Below are 20242 nucleotides of genomic sequence, written 5' to 3'. Positions count from 1 at the left end.
CAAGGCATCAAGTAATTCAAGGTAAATCAAGGAAACATGATACCTCTTTGAATCGCAATGAGATGTACCAGTCCACAACTATTGTGACAAAGCATACCGACTCCGATCTGAAGATCCGGATTAGAATTGGTCTTCAGCAATCCCAAATGATGCTCATGACGTCAATCTCTGGATTGTCTGGTCCAGACTCGATTATGTACTAGTGGTGTTCCGATTAATTGAAATAATCGAAGATTGGTCGCAGTGACCAAACCGCCAAGCAATCGATCACATTTTCTCATAATCGAACATAAACGAGTTTGGAACTACTGTTTTAGTCTTTGAAATACTTGACAATGGAACATATTGTTGAAGTTGTCAGGGCATGAAAACGTGTTTAATTCTTAGAAACCTCACTTCACTAACTGAAAAGCCATGACTGAATATTTCTTGAAGACTCCGGGAAGTTTATGTTCATGATATATCAGTCATCACTTTAAAGTAGCAAGGTGCATCATGTTCTACATATCTGCAATAACAACCTGGATAGTGAGTGAGTGAGTTTGGTTTTACGCCGCTTTTAGCAATATTCCAGCAATATCACGGCGGGGGACACCAGAAATGGGCTTCACACATTGTACCCATGTGGGGATTCGAACCCGGGTCTTCGGCGTGACGAGCCAACGCTTTAACCACTAGACTACCCCACCGCCCCCAACCTGGATAGGAAAATCTTAAAAATGACGCTAACCAATTTTTTCGATGATTGTTCGTTGGTAATGAATCAATCATCAATTGTGAGATTTCAACGAATTCCCAACACTATTATGTTCAGACTGCCGTCATCTAGCTTAAAAATAACTGAGAGCGGCATTTAACAACAGCAATCCAAGCCAACCAGGGGCCACTTGCTCAAAGTGGTCATAACTCACATACTCTACCACATACCTAAGACAGTTAGTGCTAAGATCACAAGTTAGTATACAAGTTGGCACAGGCTTTGGTTTATCCTCTTATTGTTAAGTGGCAAACAGGATAACATTATACTATCTTTTAACACCTTTGTATTATCTTTATCGGGACTAAATCAAGACCCTAACTCTCTCCAGGCAGAAAGTCTATCCACTTCACCACACCTGTTCTAACAGATAAGTCTGTGCACAGCGTCCTTGATGACAAGACACTTATCTAGTCTAAGCAATGTGAAACTGGACACTTTCAGAGTAATGAGGATAATTTTAATGGTTTGAATGATACCTGTGCACTATGTTAATACTGGGCCACCAAGGTGAGACAATGGCCTTCCAAGATATAGCTGGCTGGCCAAACTGATATATTCATTCATGAAATGGCAATTTGCACGAAATATTAGAAACAAACATTCAGGTAAAACAGGAAACGTAAGTAACATGTCCTCAGGTAGTTTTATTGACTGACTGACTGACTGAGTTTGGTTTTATCGCTTTTAGCAATATTCCAGCAACATCAATGGGGACACCAGAAATGGGCTTAACACATGGGGATTGCCTGGGTCTTCGGCGTGACGAGCCAACGCTTTAACCACTAGACTACCCCACCGCCCCCAACCTGGATAGGAAAATCTTAAAAATGACGCTAACCAATTTTTTCGATGATTGTTCGTTGGTAATGAATCAATCATCAATTGTGAGATTTCAACGAATTCCCAACACTATTATGTTCAGACTGCCGTCATCTAGCTTAAAAATAACTGAGAGCGGCATTTAACAACAGCAATCCAAGCCAACCAGGGGCCACTTGCTCAAAGTGGTCATAACTCACATACTCTACCACATACCTAAGACAGTTAGTGCTAAGATCACAAGTTAGTATACAAGTTGGCACAGGCTTTGGTTTATCCTCTTATTGTTAAGTGGCAAACAGGATAACATTATACTATCTTTTAACACCTTTGTATTATCTTTATCGGGACTAAATCAAGACCCTAACTCTCTCCAGGCAGAAAGTCTATCCACTTCACCACACCTGTTCTAACAGATAAGTCTGTGCACAGCGTCCTTGATGACAAGACACTTATCTAGTCTAAGCAATGTGAAACTGGACACTTTCAGAGTAATGAGGATAATTTTTAATGGTTTGAATGATACCTGTGCACTATGTTAATACTGGGCCACCAAGGTGAGACAATGGCCTTCCAAGATATAGCTGGCTGGCCAAACTGATATATTCATTCATGAAATGGCAATTTGCACGAAATATTAGAAACAAACATTCAGGTAAAACAGGAAACGTAAGTAACATGTCCTCAGGTAGTTTTATTGACTGACTGACTGACTGAGTTTGGTTTTACGCCGCTTTTAGCAATATTCCAGCAACATCACGGCGGGGGACACCAGAAATGGGCTTAACACATTGTGCCTGGGTCTTCGGCGTGACGAGACAACACTTTAACCACTAGGCTACCCCACCGCCCCAGTTTTATTAACTGATACAGGGCTACAGATAAAGGCCGTATGTACGGATAAAAATATGCACAATATGGTTGGAAATCATTTAGAAAGCATAGCAGATACGCACCATGGCAATGGTGTACGGTCTTAGAATCATTTACAGACGTATTTATCTGAAAAAGTATTGTTTTATTGTTTATTGACCTGTTTACACAAGAGTAGCAATGTTGTGGTGCATATATATGAAACGAAACACAAGATTACTGATACTCCATTAAATTCCACTCAGTACTCTAAATGTACTCTTAAGGTTTTCCAGTACTCCTATATTGAAAAAATAAGGATTAAGTACTCCTGATGTTGAAAAATTATCTGGAGCCCTGCTGATCAATTTATTTCATCTGTTATAAATAGAAACAATAGGAAAATGAGAGCTTAAAACTGACTGTAGCTAACATCCAACAGTAGTTTGGGATGACTGCTTCAAATAAAAGTTAAAAACAGGTTATCTAATTGTTGTTTGCTTTGCTTTTAATGCAACATGTACATTACAAGATCTGTAAACCTCTGAAATGAACATCAGTGAACATGGAATAGATGTGAATGGAAATGAAAGCTACTTACATCAGGTATATGTGATTCAAACAACATGGGGTTTTTTTTCAAAAGAAATGTCATCACTGAATAGGCCTATTTAAACACATCTCCCAACAAAGATGGTTAACAAGTAAAACAAATAAACCTTACACAAAATAATGTATTTAAATAACTACACCTACCATTGCACGTACTATGATGCAAACATGCAATAAGCATACCATTATTTACGTAAAAATATTATTAATTGCTAGCATAAGACAATAGAAACAGACATGATCCGTACATATTAAGTGATACTGCACATGAAATACGGTGAGGCATTTGTTTTAATAGACGTCCCAAATTCAATCAACCATGTTGTAAAACATGTCTCTAAGTCAAGCACACACAAAAACATCATACTAAATTATATACAAACATTATTTGTATAATCCTGTTTTCCATCATAACACATATTATAGTCTGTTTGCAGTGAAAGCATACCAATGAATTTCACCTACAACAAAAGTAAATCAAATTAAGTGAAGTTAAGATTGCGAATTCTCATAATTTTACCTTGCCAAATGAACATTTAAATCTCTGACTTTTATTCAACTTAGGATAAAAGTTGTTTAACAAACGATCATGGATTCAAACTGCTATTATTGGTTTGTATTACAAGGGGGTATGCGCAGTAGATGGAACAGTAAAACAAATGCATGTGCGGTACGTGATGAGCATTAACTAATACCAACCTTACTTGTTCTCGGTGTTTCATTTAATGTGCATACCCCCTTGTAATACAAACCCATGATAGCAGGAAAGTGCTGCAAAAACTGTAAGTGACACACTCACATTAGTTTCATGATGCAATTTTTTTATTTTTGCTGACCAAAAAGAATAAAGAACCAAATGAGCACACTCCTGTTAAGCACTTGCACACATTTTCAAAATGGTCAGTACATGATTAAATAACCACTCTCATCCTGGTTCCTTCGTTACACAATGTAACTTGGTGCCAATATAATAATAATAAAAACTCACAAACATGCCACATCAAGCATCATGGAGTAGAACAGACATTATAGTTGTTTGTATGTGTCAATAGTCTGTTATTTTATATTTGTTTTTACAAATTTTCATTTTAATTATCACATTGGAGTCTTGTGGAAGTGTAATGTGTCATGTACTGGTTTGAGGGAAATAGGTGCCCAACTTCTGCAGCTGTTTTCCTGATATACTGTATATGGATGTGCATAATTATGTTATCTTCGTCAAAACCCTAAGTTCCTTTATCAAAAAGAAGCAGTGTGGTCTAATATCTAAGCGCAAACAGATTTTTGGTATGCTTAGTTTCAGACTTATTTCACACTTATCAGCTGCTGTAGGTAGTAAGTGGTTTACATGTTGGACACATTCCCTTCAGGGGCTGTATAATTCCCTTGTCAGTGTAACCCATAATCAGATTCAGCCCTTAATAGGCTTTAAGCACTATAATCTGTCGATCCCAAAATGAATAATAAAAGTATCCACAAATTATTCACTCAAGAAATTGAATTAGCTGTACAAAATATCATGTTTTAAACGTCAACATTTGAACATAGGATATTCTTTCTCAATTCCTTGTGCAGGACGGTGGATAAACCTACAGTGCACGATATAGATTTACTGATCAATTTACAATGCAGACTGACACAAATGAATTATTTATCATCATATATACATACACGCTCTATAACAGACATCTGTGTGATAAATGAAATACATCATTGCACATGCATCTGCCCACAGCACATGGAAACCTGATCATGTACGCGGTAAACAAGCAGTTTGTCAAATGCGTTCGACTGCCGGTGACCGCTCAGTTTTCGTACACTAGCGTGGTGTACACCTTATGGAGAAATATAATATAGCGAAAACATCACTTAATCCAATTAATATTCCATATCCATACCTTGTTATTGAAGGCGATATGTGTAAACACGTACTCTACCATGCGCGCCTTCCCGCCTCTAAATGTGACTGCGCGCCGATTCGCGACCTTCACCTTCCTAGCAATTTTCACTATGGATTCGGAGTTCAGAATACACACTGAAATAACTTATTTCGACGAAGCTTACTATGAATCGACGTACGCATTTAAAGAATATCACTGCGTGGAAAAAGTGGGCACTTTTGAACACGAATATTTTGTTTTATCATCCAAAACTGTGTTCCACAGGAGATATCGCTTGTGTGAGATCAAACGATATCTCCTAGGAGATATCGTTTTGACAGTAGATTTTGTACAATGCCCTGACAATGCTATGACGTCATGTACTTGATGACGTCACAATGCTATGACATCGCTGCACTGCAAGTCTAATGGCAGTACCATGTTCAGAGATGTACATTTTTCATTGAAAATTAATGAAGAGTGATTTTGGATGATAAATAGAATCTCACCCTCGTGTCTTCTGATATCAAATATATCAACACTCGTTGATAAAAGTAAAAATATCCTCGGCAAGCCTCGGATATTTGTAACTTTATCAACTCGTGTTGATATAATTGATATCAGAAGACACTTGGGTGAGATTCTCTATATATAGTGACTATATTGAAAGTATAATTTCTGATATTAAACGTTTAACGGATGAAGTTAACATAATAGACTAAAAGTTCACAGGGAGAACGTTTCATTATACTGGTGTAAATTGTCAGTAGGACCACCGTTGCCAAGCAAATATGGGTAAAGAAGAAGAACGGAATGATATTTAGTAGACGAAGAATTCATTCAGAACAATGATTGCACACGAGAACGATCAACATGGATAAGCAAAACTAATAACATTTTTAATAGACCTATTGTATCGACACGATGTACGGAGAACGCGTGGCGATCTCGAGGAACCCAGCTAGACTGGAAGAGAATTATATTGAGATTGATAATACGATGTGCCGTTGAGATTGACTCCAAAGGTCGAGGGAAAAAATACCAGCGCCTTGAGCATGTACTAGTTGCGTGGATATGTGCGCTTTGATCCTATAATTAAAAAAAACATCACTTGATTATTCTAACCGATGTTGTCAATTGTAAATAATAGTTACTGATAATTATCTCCTAAACTGTAACGGTAATAATTACTGTAACATATGTTATATTTGGGATTACACTTTCTCAGTAAAGTACAGATTCTAGTGATTTTGTTGGTTTGAGTCCCATCCGGGATTCTAACCCCCACTTTGTGTGCTGGCGAGTACATGTGTGTAGGTGCATGACTGAGGATGTGGGTGAGAATCCCAGATGTTATATTTGGGATTACACTTTATCATCCAAAACTGTGTTCCACAGGAGATATCGCTTGTGTGAGATCAAACGATATCTCCTAGGAGATATCGTTTTGACAGTAGATTTTGTACAATGCCCTGACAATGCTATGACGTCATGTACTTGATGACATCACAATCCTGTGACATCTCTGTGCAAGTCTAATGGCAGTACCATGTTCAGAGATGTACATTTTTCATTGAAAATTAATGAAGAGTGATTTTGGATGATAAATAGAATCTCACCCTCGTGTCTTCTGATATCAAATATATCAACACTCGTTGATAAAGTAAAAATATCCTCGGCAAGCCTCGGATATTTGTAACTTTATCAACTCGTGTTGATATAATTGATATCAGAAGACACTTGGGTGAGATGCTCTATTTCTCAGTAAAGTACAGGTCCTAGTGCTTTTGTTGGGTTGAGTCCCATCCGGGATTCTCACCCACATCCTCAGTCAGGCACCTACACACATGTACTCGTGGGGGTTAGAATCCCGGATGGGACTCAAACCAACAAAAGCACTAGGACCTGTACTTTACTGAGAAAGTGTTATCCCAAATATAACATATGTTTAGGAGATAAACAACATGTGTTGGCGAATTTCCGGGTGTTACTGAGTATTTGAAGCACGGGAATTCATTTGGAACCGACGGCGTCAGCCGGAGGTTTCAAATGAAATATTCCCGTGCTTCAAATACACCCGGAAATTCGCCAACACATGATGTTTATCGACATTGTAAACACAAAAGTAAACCAAAAGGTCCACACACGTTTTTCGTGTCTGCTCTCATTGACATCGAGTACGGGTACAGCAGTGAAATGTCATCAGCCGGCCGTTTCGGCTGTCTCCCATGGTAGCATCTGGGAACTGCTCATTTGTGACGTCATTCGGACTTTACGTCACAATATGATTTTAATGACGTCATCACAGCTGACGACGTAACAATACAATGGTGTGAGCGATGTTTGTATGTATTAATACGCAGAGAATTTCCGGGAATCAAATACCATTTGATCACGTTTTTCAACCAATCAGATTAAAGAACACAGTGACTTTTGGTTTACAATTCTTAAAGGTGGGCAACCAAGACTTGCCAAATCATTCCAGAATATTTAATACATTCTCTGGGGTCTGAGATACTGGCTATTTTAGTGAACTCCTTGTCTGTCATACAGACCCTGAAACAAACATATCCAAGAAAGCCCATGCAATTCTAGATTATGCGGCAAGTCTAGATTTCCAGTTTCCTGAAAATGAAGAAAGTCTCAGGGCTCCTTTTCATTATATTTTATTTGTTTATTATGAACTGTTTTGTTCTGTAAAATATGTTCATTTCAGTGACTAGTTGTTAGTCTAGTAAAGTCCTTCCAGTTGTTGAAGAGGATTTGGATGTTTTCCCGATTAACATCGTGACTGGGTCATTTTGTGCGAAGATGGCTGATGTTCTATTTGATTTAATTTAAAGTTTGAAGGTTTGTGCACTTTGCTTCTGGCGTTGATGGTGCGGGATTTTTCACCTGCATTGGAGTGTCCACAGTTACGGTCAGTTTTGTAAACTGCACCTCTGGTTCCAGGGATTTGGTGGTGTTTCTACCGTTGGCTCTAGTAGTGTACAGGGGTAGGTGGAACGATTGGTGTAGGTGTCAATGTTGGCTGGCTGTTGGAGTTGTTTATGGGGAGCTGTTTCCGTGAAGCGGAGAGGCTGCCTCCGTGGTGTAGGGGTTAGGGCGTTCGCCCGGAGAGCGGAAGGTTGCGGGTTCGATCCCCGACCGCGTCATACCAAAATACGTTAAGATATGGTACTTGTTGGTCCCTGCCTAGCGCTCGGCATTAATGGGTACAACAAGGACTGGTCGGCTCGGAGTCAGTATAATGTGTCTGAGTGGGGTATTCATGCTTCACTGCGGCATGGTATCTCAGTAGGCTAGCACTATAAAACCAGCTGGGCTAGTACAAGCAGCCGCACATACACATAATCACGCATGCACGTCGTCATATGAGCGAAATATTCTCAAGCACGACGTTAAACTCAGTTTCACCTCACCTCACCTGAAGCGGAGAGCGATTTGGAAGGGCGCTTATTCAGGTTTTGTGATCGCAGATCTGGGTCTGGATTATAGATGGTTGTGTATTTGTTGTTTGCTCCGCAATCAGCAACTTTCCAGAAATACGACGGCGGTCTGTAAAAAATCGATTCCAGACAATACAATGATGACATCATGATCTGCGATCTACGGGATGCGATGATATGTAAATCAGGGAGTGTGACCACCCGATGAATGAATTTGTCACCGAGTGAAGGTTTGTAATTGGTAGGCAGAATAAAGGCTTACTGACAGGTGGATCTAAGATTTAGGCTCTGCAGGAGAAAGGTGAAGGCTTGTTGTGGTTGTAGAGATTATGCTAGTCTTAGTTCCGCTGTTCACATTGTCTCCAGCTGTCTGCACACCCTATCACTGTTCATATTGTCTCCAGCTTTCTGGACACCCTATCACTATTCACTCTGTATCCAGCTTTCTGGACACCCTATCACTATTCACTCTGTCTCCAGCTGTCTGCACACCCTATCACTGTTCATATTGTCTACAGCTTTCTGGACTACCTATCACCATTCACTCTGTCTCCAGCTTTCTGGACACCCTATCGCTGTTCACATTGTCTCCAGCTTTCTGGACACCCTATCGCTGTTCACGTTGTCTCCAGCTTTCTGGACACCCTTTCATTGTTCATATTGTCTCCAGCTTTCTGGACACCCTATCGCTGTTCATATTGTCTCCAGCTGTCTGCACACCCTATCACTGTTCATATTGTCTCCAGCTTTCTTGACACCCTATCGCTGTTCATATTGTCTCCAGCTTTCTTGACACCCTATCGCTGTTCGTATTGTCTCCAGCTTTCTAGACACCCTATCACTGTTCACATTGTCTCCAGCTGTCTGCACATCCCATCACTGTTCATATTGTCTCCAGCTTTCTGGACACCCTATCGCTGTTCACATTGTCTCCAGCTTTCTGGACACCCTTTCACTGTTCATATTGTCTCCAGCTTTCTGGACACCCTATCGCTGTTCATATTGTCTCCAGCTGTCTGCACACTCTATCACTGTACATATTGTCTCCAGCTTTCTGGACACCCTATCGCTGTTCACATTGTCTCCAGCTTTTTGGAAACCCTATCACTGTTCACATTGTCTCCAGCTGTCTGCACACCCTATCACTGTTCATATTGTCTCCAGCTTTCTGACACCCTATCGCTGTTCGTATTGTCTCCAGCTTTCTAGACACCCTATCACTGTTCACATTGTCTCCAGCTGTCTGCACATCCCATCACTGTTCATATTGTCTCCAGCTTTCTGGACACCCTATCGCTGCTCACATTGTCTCCAGCTTTCTGGACACCCTTTCACTGTTCATATTGTCTCCAGCTTTCTGGACACCCTATCGCTGTTCATATTGTCTCCAGCTGTCTGCACACCCTATCACTGTACATATTGTCTCCAGCTTTCTGGACACCCTATCGCTGTTCACATTGTCTCCAGCTTTCTGGAAACCGTATCACTGTTCACATTGTCTCCAGCTGTCTGCACACCCTATAACTGTTCATATTGTTTCCAGCTTTCTTGACACCCTATCACTGTTCACATTGTCTCCAGCTGTCTGCACACCCTATCACTATTCACTCTGTGTCCAGTTTACTGGACACCTATCACTGTTCATATTGTCTCCAGCTTTCTGGACACACTATCGCTGTTCACATTGTCTCCAGCTTTCTGGACACCCTATCACTGTTCACATTGTCTCCAGCTGTCTGCACACCCTATCACTGTTCATATTGTCTCCAGCTTTCTTGACAACCTATCGCTGTTCATATTGTCTCCAGCTTTCTTGACACCCTATCGCTGTTCGTATTGTCTCCAGCTTTCTAGACACCCTATCACTGTTCACGTTGTCTCCATGGCCAGCTTTCTGGACACCCCTTTACTGTTCGTATTGTCTCCAGCTTCTAGACACTATTGTCTCAGCTTGTTCACATCACATTGACAGCCTTCTGGACACCCTGTTCACATTGTCTCCAGCTTTCTGCACACCCTATCACTGTTCACATTGTCTCCAGCTTTCTTGACACCCTATCACTGTTCACATTGTCTCCAGCTTACTGGACACCCTATCGCTGTTCACATTGTCTCCAGCTTTCTGGACACCCTATCACTATTCACTCTGTCTCCAGCTTACTGGACACCCTATCGATGTTCACATTGTCTCCAGCTTTCTGGACACCCTATCGCTGTTCACATTGTCTCCAGCTTACTGGACACCCTATCACTGTTCACATTGTCTCCAGCTTACTGGACACCCTATCGCTGTTCACATTGTCTTCAGCTTTCTAGACACCCTATCACTGTTCACATTGTCTCCTGCTTTCTGGACACCCTATCGCTGTTCACATTGTCTCCAGCTTTCTGGACACCCTATCACTATTCACATTGTCTTCAGCTTACTGGACACCCTATCACTGTTCACATTGTCTCCAGCTTTCTGGACACCCTATCGCTGTTCACATTGTCTGAAGCTTTCTGGACACCCTATCACTGTTCACATTGTCTCCAGCTTTCTGGACACCATGTCACTGTTCATATTGTCTCTAGTTTTCCAGACTTTTCCATCTTTCACTGTTCACATTGTTTCTTCTTATTTTCCAGGGGCGATGGGGTAGTCTAGTGGTTAAAGCGTTCGCTCGCCGCGCCAAAGGCCCGGGTTCGATTCAACACATGGGTACAATGTGTTGAGCCTATTTCTGATATCTGATGTATACTTTTCTATAATGCTGTTCACGGAGTTGAACCCATAACCGGAAAATTCAAAGCAGATAGCTGCCTTCCCTGAGATAAACGAAACACCATTTTCGAGATTTTTATATCCTGTGCTTATTGTAACCATAGCCGTTATTACCATAAAGCCGGAATATATTAACATCGAAATCAAATCGACGCACAAAGACACGGTACTTAGCCATAGTATCATATTCCGCTGCGAGGTGTTGCACACAAATAGCAATCATAATGGTGGTGATATCCGAATCTCTATTGTACATATATACTATCAAAAAAAAGTAGGGGATATTCCATTTCACATGTATTGTCCTAGTAAATACAAATGAATATCAAGGAAAGTAATATTTATCCTTTGAGAGCAATCATTTTCCGTAAAAATTATCGAACAAACACAGCACTGACATGCCCACAATATGCACATGATAACTGTGATGATCATGGGGGTTGAACCTGTCATTTGCACGATGTTGGATGTGACGTTTCTCGTCATTAACAGAGGAAAATGGAATGTGCAAACATCAATTTGGTTGTTTTAGAACTCTGTTAACAATTTTGAGATATGCGCAGACGTTCTCGAGATGAAAGATTACGTGCCATTAGCATGCTACAGGACGGCACAACACAGACCCTTGTGGCACGAAGTTTGAACGTTACACAGTCCGTCATCAGTAGATTATGGTCCAGATACCGTGACACACAATCAGATTAGAGATCGACTGTAAGCAGGTGTTGGTGTTAGAGTGAGTGACCAGACCTTCAGAAATCGACTGCACAGTGGTCAATTACACGCACGGCGTCCTCGTGTCATCCTGCTTGAGAGATGGTCACATTAGGGCAAGACGTCTTCCAAGATGTCAACGTCATTAGGCATGATCGTTTTGGAGGGGGTCTGTAATGGTGTGGGGTGGCATCACTGCGGCTGGAAGAACAGACTTACATGTTGTTGCTGGACGTGTCACAGGTCAGTACTACCGGGACAACATCCTGGCAGCCCACGTTGTGCCATTTGCTTGACGCCATGGCCGCAGTTTCATCTTCCAAGATGACAAAGCCAGATGTCACAGGGCTAGGATTGTCACTGAATACTCCCAACAGCAGAATATCCAGACCTTTCGCCCATCGAGCATGCCTGGGACATGTTTGGACAGTGCGTACGGCGACGTCAACAACTGCCCACTACTCTCCAAGAACTTGCCGCTGCATTGCAAGAAGAGTGGAGTAATCTCAATCAAAATGACTTGCGAAGCCTTATAAGGAGTATGCAACGTCGGATCCGTGCCTGTCAGAGGGGGATTTACCCATTATTGACTTGGTTTTTACCGTATGGTAAATTTACACATTGACCCTTGGTGTTGTTTGACCCATACCACAGAATGTTCTTGTTTCTTTGGCACTATCAAATGTATGGAATAAAATTCCATATAGTCCCCCAACAGTTCTTCATTATTTGTTCCGTTCTCGTTTTCACACGTTGCCTCTCATCACCCATCAAAGTCCGATATCCCCTACTGTTTTGGATAGTATACATTCGCTTCGCTGTATATCGAAAATAGAAAACGTCACAAACAGTCAACGTTTGTTGATTTCAGAAAGGCCTATGATAGTATAAATGGAAGTTTAGTGTGGTGTGAATTAGATTATTGGTGTAAAGGGAAATATGTTTTAAGCGCTTTAGTGACTGTTTCACAATGGCCAGTGCAGTGTACGAATAATCAGTATGTTCTCACCTTGGTTTCAGGTTAACCGGGGCTTAAAGAAAGGTTGTTTATTGTGCCCGATAGTGTTAATGATTTGTTTGATGTTTTAAATGATAGTAACATTGGAATTGGTATGGATGGTAACAGTATTTCCGCCATAGCGTCTGCTAATGATATTATTTTACTGGCACAATCGGTAGAGGATCTGAACAAATTGTAAAATATTCTGAATAATTGGAGTGAAAACAATGACACTGTTTTTAATGTAGATTAGTCCAATGTCGTACATTTTAGAAACCCGAGTGTATAAAAACCCAGTTATAAAACCGCAAAAGAATTTCCTGTTAGTAATTCGGTTTTAACCCTTACCTTGTATCCCGGGGTCTGTGAGGCCCGGGGCCTGTTTCTGCTCCTATATTTTAGAAACGAATTAGAACTTTCAGCTGAAATTTTATGCATTCCTCAAGTTCTGTGAATACTTGTCTCAAAAGAGTTTCCATCAACACTTTATGCTTTTTGGTCATTATTAATTATTACCCTCCTGTTTTTCTGTTGTCAACGTTTTCTAGCAAAAGGCCCTAGAGTCCCCTGGCTCTTTGCCTTGTATTGTAACAGGGGAATCAGGAAATGAAAACGACGGAAGGACCACGGAGGTTTGAATGAGGTTTTGGCCAGTTTAAGCAACTATGAGGCCAGTGATGAAGCAGGACCACTTTTCACAGAAGACAGTTGATCAGACAGCGATTTTGTGCCGCCAACTTCTTATGATGGCGCATCATTGAGTGATACAGAGCAGGGAAACACTGCTGATAATCATGAACCTGGACAAAGGTTTATGGTTGCAAAATATGGCAGTAGATGATCAACCACTCCACTGCCACCAGCCAAAACACCTACCCGAAACATCCTACGAGGTTACTGCAAGTGGGTGGTCAATGCGGATCATATCGTCTCTGAGGATGCTCTGTTCAAACTGTTTGTGATTGACGACATGGTTGAAAAGATTGTTTCTTTTACGAACATAGAGGGGAAGAGAGCTGTGAGAGAAAGGGGCAAAGAAGAATTTGAAGAAAGAAACGAATGAAGATGAGTTCTAATGACTATTGATCACGTGAAACAGTCGATGGTGGATTCACAAGTGTTGTGGTGTAAGGGATGTGGAATTCCCTGTGTCAGGGCTGCAGTGTCTGAAAGGCGTTGGATCTCATGTCCATGCTCAGATTCGAACCCGTGAAGGTCCGGGTTAGAATTGATCTGCAGTAACCCACGCTTGTCGTAAGAGGCGACTATCGGGATCGGGTGGTCAGCCTCGCCGAGTTGGTTGACACATGTCATCGGGTCCCAATTGCGCAGATCGATGCTGTTGATCACTGGATTGTCTGGTCAAAACTCGATTATTTACAGACCGCCGCCATATAGCTGGATTATTGCTGAATACGGCGTAAAACTAAACGCACTCACTCAGATTCGATGACAAGACGTCGAGAAGTGATCGTCGCTCAGGTTTGCTCCTATCCGAGACATCTGGGAGGAGTTTGAGTCTTCTCTGCCCGGGCGCTATTATGTGCCTGGCCCGCACCTCACTGCTAACGAACAGTTAGTCCAATTCCGTGGACGCTGCGGCTTTATCCAGTAAAACACGCCTTAAAACTGTTTGGCTGGTTGATGCCGAAAAAGCATATCCCTTGAAAGGTATCCCATACTTGGGGAAGGAAGGTAGAAATGTCCAAATAGGGCTTGGACGTCAAGTGACCATGGATCTTTGCCGCCCGTATTTCCGATCCAGTCGGAACATTACAGCCGACAATTTATTTGTCGACATAACCCTAACCCAGGATCTTTTGGCAAAATGGCTTGACACTTGTTGGCACCCTAGCCCTCTGACAGAACAGGAAATTAATGCCAGCCTCCATCACTCTCTTTTGGGGTTTCAGAATAAGGCCGGCATTGTTTCGTACCAATGCAAGAAGAACAAAAGTGTCTCAATGATTAGCACCATGCATGGTTGTTGACACAGCTTCTGAGAAGAAGAAGCCTCAAATTGTTACATTCTACATCAGTACCAAGGGTGGCGTTGACGTCGTGGATATGATGGCCCACAGATACACCACAAAGAGGAAAACCAAGAGATGGCTGATGGTGATTTACACTAACATATTGAATATTGCAGGCACCGCCTCCTACACTGCATTGGAAGTGAAGAACCCCCAGTTTGATCGACAATAACAAAAATTCTGTCTTTAATCAGTTGCCGAAGCTCTGTTGATATCTCAACTGAGAAAGAGAAGCATTTCGACAAACCCACAACGAATGCAACGTGAAATTACTGAAGTCTTGCCAGATCCGCTTCCATCTCACTAAAAGGCGACGTTGTTGCGTTTGTCCCACCAAGGACAGGAAGCGAAAACAGGCTTGCTGGCTTCAATCATTCCTATCACAACAAGTCTCATGTCAACACACCGTACATCAACCTCTTCTATTGTATAAACCAATACCCGCCATGTATATAATTCTCCTTGTGCAAATGTTGTGTATCATTTGCTTGATAACGGTGTTAGGATCTTCACCGAAACGTCGCAGCTACTACTGCAACAAAGAAGTTGTCTATCCATAAAAAGTGTTCCACTTCATCATACCAGCTTCTAAATGCCACTTAAGGAAGAAGACCCTTCTAAGCTCTTCCATGACTAAAACTGAAGCAAGGGAAGACCTTATACTTTATTTTCAGTAACAAGTAAACCACAAGGCCATGTGCCCGGGCCTGTTGGGCCCATGTAGGCAGGAATAGTAATACATTCAGAATAGTAATGAATTCAGAAGCATGTTAATAGCTGTTGCTGTCTGGGTTTACTACTAGCGGAGAACCTTGACTATAATATAATGGCAAAGGCTGCGGCTAAATCTGCCAACGGGGCTTTGGGGCCACTCATTGCTAAGTTTGAGACAATAGGAGGCATGTATTTTAACACTTACTCTAAGTTATACGATATTGGGGTATGGCCTGTGATCAGCTACGGTGCATCTCTATGGGGTAATCGTGATGTGTCTACAATGAACGCGGTCCATCTCAGAGCTATTAGATTTTTCTTGGAGTGGGTAAATATGCACCGAACATTGCTAGCAATAAGGGCACAGGGTGGATCCCTCCTATTGTCCGATAATGGTTATGTTTAGTTAGACAGTGGTGTCCTTTTAGAAATATGCTTGATCGTTTAAATAAACATGTTTTCTTATGGTCGGAATGGCTTGCTGCTAATTGTAGAAAGTGGAACTACCGTTTTTTTGGTCAAAATTAGCAGATCTAAATATGCAGCATATTTTAAATATCACCACTCGTTTAAATTGATCTGTACAAATATGCAATATTCCCTAATAAACAACAATGTTAAACATTGGTAAGAACGTTTTTGGAAAGATAATAATATGACTAGAGGAAGTAAGCTCCGTACCTACAGATCTTTCAAAGATGTTTTTGTTGTGTACGTTATGTCAGTACTTTTATGCCCCGGAATTACTGTTCGGCCTTTGCAAAATTTAGATGTGGTCTTGCGCCTTTAAGACTAGAAACGGGCAGATCTACAAATATAAATGTTGAGGATAGAGTTTGTTTTGAACTATAATGGATTTATTGAAGATGAAGAGCATGTTTTATTACAGTGTCCCTTATATGATGATTTTAGAATAGCTCTGTTTACAAATGTTACGGCTGAAGTGTCCAACGTTTTAACTTTTTCAAACCACGAAAAGTTATGTGTCCTTTTTAAACCCGAGGCCTCCCTTGCTGCCAAACCTGCTTCTTAATGCTAAAACGTAGAAAACATATTTTATATGGATAAACTATCGCTTTTATATATGCATAAATGCCTGCTTGTATATGTTTTACCGTCTCTCATAACTTAATGAGTGGCGCTGTACCATATTCTTACTGTACCAAGTCTTATGTCTGTGTATGTATTCATTTTATGATGTCCAGTGGTGAGACGCAAATAAATTATCAGTCTGTCTGTATACAACTCCTAGCTTTACACGTGTCCGTGACTGTATGTTAGCATCAAGTGAGCCACCCTCTATTGTCCACTGTATTACATCTAACTTTCAGTTGTGAGTGTCAGTGTGAGTGAGTGAATGAGTGAGCGAGCATGGTTTTACGCCGCTTTTAGCAATATTCCAGTAATATCACGGCGGGGGACACCAGAAATGGGCTTCATGTGGGGAATCAAACCCGGGTCTTCGGCGTGACGAGCCAACGCTTTAACCACTAGACTACCCCAATCGCCCCTACTTTCAATTAGGAAGAACTGAACCTTCATTAAGTCACTAACTTTACATGTATGTAATATATGCCCAACGATTGGGTAGCCTAGTGGTTATGGCGTTCGCTCGTCACGTTGAAGATAGAGTGAGTTTAGTTTTTATTCAGCAATATTCCAGCTACATGGCGGCGGCCTGTAAATAATCGAGTCTGGACCAGTCAATCCAGTGATCAACAGCATGAGCATCGATCTAGGCAAATGGGATATGATGACATGTGTCAAACAAGTCAGCGAGCCTGACCACCCGATCCCGTTAGTTGCCTCTTACGACAAGCATGGGTTACTGACGTCGAAGACCTTCGGGTTTCGAAGACCCACACATGGGTACAATGTGTGAAGAGCATTACTGGTGTCCCCGTCGTGATATTGCTGGACTATTGCTAAAAGCGGTGTAAAATCATACTCACTCACTATAATACAATGTAGATGTCAGAAGAGACAGAGAAAGTGAGACAATAGGTGTACATCTGCACAGTGCAATACTAGGTCACTGTTCAGCTGTTGTAGAGTACCTGTCAGCGGTGTTGACCTCACAACCTCCTTTATCATCGCTCTGTCAACACACTGTTGTGCTTTATACAGCCATATAGTGTTATTGAGTTCATACACCGTTATTTCAAATCTAGGACATATTGTCCAGGGTATACCTTCCATAATTATCTGAAGAGGTTTGCATAAATTAATGTATGTCCTCCACCCACAACAGAATTAAATTAATGTATGTCTAAAAATTTATTATTATAGAGGAATACTTTAATAAAATGTATTATTGTAATGCTCATATTTCGTTCCATCAAAAGTGATCTCAGAAGAGATTTCCAGCTTTCCATGCTGCCTTTGTACAAAGCAACTAGTGCTGAGGTGATCGTTACTCGTATACCTTAACATAGACTAACGAATGTCGTAGCTCAAACAACCGCCTCCGTGGTGTAGTGGTTAGAGCGTCCGCCCGGAGAGCGGAAGGTCGCGGGTTCGATCCCCGACCGCGTCATACCAAAAGACGTTAAAAGATGGTACTTGTTGGTCCCTGCCTGGCGCTCGGCATTAATGGGTACAAGGACTGGTCGGCTCGGAGTCAGTATAATGTGTCTGAGTGGGGTATTCCTGCTTCACTGCGGCATGGTATCTCATTGGGCTAGCTCTATGAAACCAGCTTCAGTCTGGGCTAGTACAAGCAGCCGCACATACACATACACACGCATGCACGTCGTCATATGAGCGAAATATTCTCTCAATTTCACCTCACCTCACCGTAGCGCAAAGGTTGCTTTGTATAACGGCGCCCAGATTAATAAAAAAAATAATAACAATGGCCATTTATAAATGTTTCCGCTCACTTGTGCATGCTCAAAACGCTAACACGGTATTACCCTGGTTAAACCTCTAGGGAAAGTTATGTCCATTGTTCTTGGAAGTGTTTTATTAGCATAACTGAATAACTACCCTCGGGCAATTATTTAAAAACAATAAAATTGTACTCATTTTGATAATCTTCATCATGCCTAATACATTACACGCGTATCAAATTAGTATGCCCTCGTGGTGTAAGCCGTTTAATCACCCTCACTACGGTAGTTATTTAAACAAACTCTGCTTCAGCTTTAAGCCCATCGCAGAGTTTATTTAAATAACTACCTTGTAAGGGTGATTAACCTATACATAACCCAAGCGGCCGGTTAGGCGCTAGATGGTTATAGTCACATAACTTATCCCACTAGGTACCCATTTTCTGCTGAGTGAACAGAGGCAATTTTGAACAAACACACTTGCCTAAGGTGAGACCACATGTATCACATGTGCTTCGTTGCAGGGCAGGACTGAAGCCCTAGAAACTCTTGGGAGACAAGCTGCCAAACACGACCACCCATCCAAGGACTCTCCGTGCCCACTGTTGCTGAACTTCATCTGATTAGTAACCTGAGCTCTATGCACAGGACCACACACCAGACATCACCACAGATTATCAGTAACAGTTTCAAGATGAACCATCTTGATTTCTAAGCCTGATGGCCTGCAGCAGTTCTATGTAATGTTGAGTACAGACAAACAACAGCTCTTCTCCATGATGCAGAACATTACATGATAACACCAGAATATAATTATGTAACATTACAAATTAACACGTACGGTGTCCAACATAGCCTGATACTGAAAGTATTTACTGGCAGCTGTGGATCAAATTTTTATTTTCTCGAATATATGACGAAATTGTCTGCTAACTGGCATTTTCAGAATCTTCAGGGCATTGTTGGGTATGATTTTTTGTGTATTTCAGAAATGTAATTTTTGTGTAGTTCAGGAAATTTACAATCGAAAACCTGAAAGATAAAGGACGGACTGATGAGTAACAGTCATAAGTTATATGGTAAGTATTAAACGGAGAAATTAACATGGGGATATTGCAATTATTACTCATAATAAGTTATATGGTAAGTATTAAACGGAGAAATTAACATGGGGATATTGCAATTATTACTCATAATAAGTTATATGGTAAGTATTAAACGGAGAAATTAACATGGGGATATTGCAATTATTACTCAAAAATGAATGTTATGAAAACCTCCGCAGCCTCTGCATGATTTGTTCGGTAATTACCTGCAAAACGTGTTATTCAGCAATGTCGCGTCAACCTAGTTGAAACGTGTGACTTGATAGCCGAATTGATATCAGTTTTATTTCTACTCGCATATAAATAAATGAAATTTATGTTCTGACAATATTTCATCCCTATAATTAAAGTGCTTTTTCTGTCTGGTGCAGTAAGGAAATAAGACAACTTGAATAATGTGCTGCACAAATATAATGACAAGCTATAGTTTGGACATTCTGTTTCTCAAGTGGTCGACACACTTTGAGTGCATTCAAAGATGGTTTAGACATAAAGATAGTAAACACGCCTGATGTTTGCTTTCAGAGATGGTTCAGACGTAGGTAGTAAACACAAATGATTGTTTGCCAGCAGGGATGGTTCAGGCATACAGATATTAAACACACCTGATTGTCCGCCTTCAGAGATGGTTCAGACATACAGATAGTAAACACATCTGATTGTCCGCCTTCGGAGATGGTTCAGACATACAGATATTAAACACACCTG

At 41.1% G+C, this 20242-nt stretch overlaps 1 protein-coding gene across 1 annotated transcript in view; it reads right to left on the bottom strand.

Moving 5' to 3' along the window:
• Window positions 1-5029, bottom strand: part of LOC124275067 (solute carrier family 43 member 3-like) — a 32706-nt gene extending 27677 nt beyond the window's left edge. Inside the window, 1 exon segment of the mRNA XM_046710540.1 lies at window positions 4942-5029. The gene's annotated coding sequence lies outside the window, so the exon portion shown is untranslated.
• Between the last annotated feature and the right edge of the window lie 15213 nt (window positions 5030-20242).

Source organism: Haliotis rubra, unplaced genomic scaffold, assembly GCF_003918875.1.
Source record: "Haliotis rubra isolate DU_JTF1 unplaced genomic scaffold, ASM391887v1 Scf198, whole genome shotgun sequence".
Taxonomy (NCBI): Eukaryota; Metazoa; Mollusca; class Gastropoda; order Lepetellida; family Haliotidae; genus Haliotis; species Haliotis rubra.
This window is presented reverse-complemented; position numbering and strand designations above follow the sequence as displayed.